The following is a 3822-nucleotide window of genomic DNA, read 5'->3' on the forward strand; positions in this document are numbered from 1 at the left end:
GGTCCTGGGATCAAACCCCACCATTTGGCTCCCTGCTCAGCAGGGAGTCTGCTTCTCCCTCTGCCTCTCCCCCTGCTTATGCTCTCTCTTGCTCTCTCAAATAAATAAATAAAATCTTTTTTAAAAAAAGAAATATGTTGAGATAAATGGATAAGTATTCGGAGGGGGGAGGAAAACTAACTTAGATCTTGTCATGTAGAAGACAAAAAAGGAAAGGGAAGGGAAGGGAAGGGAAGGGAAGGGAAGGGAAGGGAAGGGAAGGGAAGGGAAGGGAAGGGAAGGGAAGGGAAGGAAAGGAAAGGAAAGGAAAGGAAAGGAAAGGAAAGGAAAGGAAAGAGAAAAGAGCAAGACATAATCTAATAGTAGTCTCTTCTACAGTGTCATCTGGAGAAAGCAGAAATTTGAATCTGAACAACAATTTACTCTTTTGTGTCTGGATTATTTCACTCAGCATGATGCTTTTGGGATTCATCCAGGCTATTGCATGCATCAGCAATTCTTTTTTATTGCTAAGCAGTGCTTTATTGGATGAATATGCCACAGTTTGTTTATCCCTTTTGTGTATCCAGTTTGTGCATATAAGTCTATCCAGTTTATTATTGTCTTGTTGATGGACATCTGGGTTGTTTCCATGTTTTAAGCTATTATTTATAAAGCTGTTATGAACATTCTTGTATGATTCTTTTTATAGGCATGTATTTTCATGGCTCTTGGGTAAATACCTAGGAGTTGAATGTTTAGGTCACAGGCTAAGTGGATGCTGAGTTTTATAAGAAACTACCAGACCCTTTCCCAAAGTGATTATATAATTTTATATTCTTACCAACAGTGTGTGACAGTTCCTTTCTCCACATCCTCGTCAATATCTACTATTGTCAGTCTTTTCATTTTTAACTACTCTGGTGAGTGTGTAGTGGTGTCTCATTGTGCTTTTCATTTTCATTTCCAAGATGACTAATGATGTAAGCAATTTTTATGTGTTTATTGGCCATTTGTATATCTTTTGTAAAGTGTTTGTTCAAATATTTTTGCCCATTTTCAGTTGTCTGTCTTTTTATTATTGAGTTGTAGTTCTTTACATATCCTGAATGCCAGTCCCTTATCAAATGTAAGTTTTTAAAAATAATTTCCTCCAATATATATTTTGCCCATTAATTTTGTTAGCAGTGTCATTTGATAAGCAGAAGTTTTAAAATTTCTGTGAAGTCTAATTTATCAATTTCTCTCATTGCTTCTGTTTTCTGTATCCTGGCTAAGAAACTGACTACTTCCAAGTGGCAAAAATATTCTTCTATAATTTTCCTTAAAAGGTTTATGGCATTTCACTGTATGCGTAGGTCCCTGATCCATGACAAATTAATTTTTGTGTATGGTGTGAGGTTAGGTTCAAAGTTCATTTATTCATAATAGATGGACAGTTATATAAATGCCATTTGCTGAAAATATTTTTCCTTTTTCATTGTGTTGCTTTGGCACATTTGTCAAAAATAAAATGACTATAAGTGTGGATCTATTCTGAGATATTTATTCTGTCACAGTGATATATTAGTCAATATTTATGCCAGTAACACACTATCTTGATTAATATAGCTTTAGAGAAAGGCTTGACATCAGGTAAAGTTTAATCCTCCAACTTTGCTTATATTTTTCAATATTGCTTCAGGTTTTCCAGGTCCTTTGCATTCCCATATAAATTCTATAAGTAGCTTGTCAATTTCTACCAATATGAAGTGTAGATTGAAAGTATGGATACCACTTGAGATGCTATTGTGGTTGTCCATAGATAAGAAATATGCACTTGAGTCAATGCAGTGGTAAAGTGGAAATTAGGAAATGCATTCTAGAAATTATCAGGACTTAATGATTGATTGGATGTGAAGACTGAAAAAGATGATGGAGAATTAGATTACTCTGATATTTCTGTCCTGGATGAACATAAGGATGAAAGTTCCATGATATATAAACCCTCTTTCATCTAGAAAGTATTTATTAAATGCATATTATGTAACAGAGGCTGTGCTTGGCACTGGGAACATAACAAAGCAAAAGCATACTCGGTCCCTACCGTACTGGAACACCTTGTGGATGAGGAAGACATTCATTAAATAATCAGACAAACAGATGTAAAATTGCAACTAATAAAAGTGTACTACAGCAAGCACACCTAACACCTAGATCTTGGTTCCTAATACCTTTCTCCAATAAAAAGAACCAAGAGCTCCTTGGAGAAACAGCTGCTTCTAGGACTGGGGTAGAAAATATACAACATAAGCCAAGTATCTTGTAAGACCAGAAAATAAAGTGCCAAAAGCATTAGCTTCAGGTGTACAACATAAGTGATTTAACAAGTCTATGTGTTATACTGTGCTCAGCACAAGTGTAGCTACCATTTGTTACCACACACCACCATTACAGTGTCATTGACTATATTCTCTATGCTATGCCTTTTTTTCCTGTGGCTTATTCATTTCATAACTAGAAGTGGGTATTTCCCATGTTTCTTCACCCATTTTGTCCATCCCCTAGGCCCCCTTTCCTCTGGCAACCATCAGTTTGTGTGTCAACTCTATTCAAATAAAAAAATTAAATACACAATTTAAAAAAAAATAAGTGCTAGTTGCTATGAAGGGAAGGCAGACTGCATGCTTTGCAAGCTCTGTCTAGCATTTTTGGATCCATTCTCATCAGTCTTCACCATTGTTCGTCAGACCCCAACTGCCAAAATGGTGAAACAGATAAAGAGCAAGTATGCTTTTCAGGAAGCTGCGAACAGTGCAGGAGATAAACTAGTTGTAGTTGACTTCTCAGCCATATGGTGTGGGCCTTGCAAAATGATCAAGCCTTTCCCTCTTTGAGAAGTATTCCAACGTGGTATCCCTTGAAGTAAATGTGGATGACTGTCAGGATGTTCCTTCAGAATGTGAAGTCAAATGCATGCCAACCTTCCAGTTTTTTGTTTTTTGGTTTTTGTTTTGTTTTGTTTTTAAAGAGGGAGGGGGTGTGGGGTAGGAGCAGAGGGAAAGAGAGTATCTTAAGCAGGCTCTATGCCCAGCACAGAGCACATCAAAGGGCTCCATTTCACAACCCTGAGATCATGACCTGAACCAAAATCAAGAGTCAGATGCTTAACCCACTGAGCCACCCAGGCACCCCATCCTTCCAGTTTTTTAAAAGGGACAAAATTGGGTGAATTTTCTGGTGCTAATAAGGGAAAACTTTAAGCCACCATTAATGAATTAATCTAATTATGTTCTCTGAAAATATAACCATTCATTGGCTATTTAAAATTTATAATTTTGTTTATTTACAAAAAGAAAGATCAGATATTAAGACTATATACTCAACTGCCATCTAATTATGTGACAAAAAAATATAATTTTACCCTCTAAAAAAGAAGTGCTAAAAATGAAACAACAAAATCCCACTATAATAGAGCATGTCAAAATGACACAGGAGCCAACTGAAAGACTTCTCAGTGGCCAAACCTGGAATAATTTAAGCACCAAAATAAAGTAATATTAGAATGTAACTCAAAGTATAAAGTAAATATTCATGAGTCCATAGTGATAGAAATAACTGATTGAATAAGATAATCGATGGGGGATAAGAGCCTCTCACACACAGGAATTACAAATAAATTGTATAGATACTAAAAGAAGGTAAGCATAACACCTACTCCTTGTGTGAGGGCTGCACATACTGATTTCTTTATAAAGAAGACAGTATGGAAAGCAGGGGAAGAAGAATCATTTTACAGTGTAGAAACCTAACCAGCACTACTTTAGCCAGGTGATCGAGGTCAACACCAACTATCATAAATCA

The 3822-nt window shown here is 36.2% G+C and overlaps 1 pseudogene; it reads left to right on the top strand.

Annotated features, from left to right (window-relative positions):
• Positions 1-2723: 2723 nt before the first annotated feature.
• LOC114200000 (thioredoxin-like) lies at positions 2724-3245 on the top strand (annotated as a pseudogene).
• Positions 3246-3822: the final 577 nt, after the last annotated feature.

This window comes from Eumetopias jubatus, unplaced genomic scaffold (genome assembly GCF_037043125.1).
Source record: "Eumetopias jubatus isolate StellerSeaLion01/CBP00866 unplaced genomic scaffold, mEumJub1_p1.0 scaffold_11, whole genome shotgun sequence".
Lineage (NCBI taxonomy): Eukaryota > Metazoa > Chordata > Mammalia > Carnivora > Otariidae > Eumetopias > Eumetopias jubatus.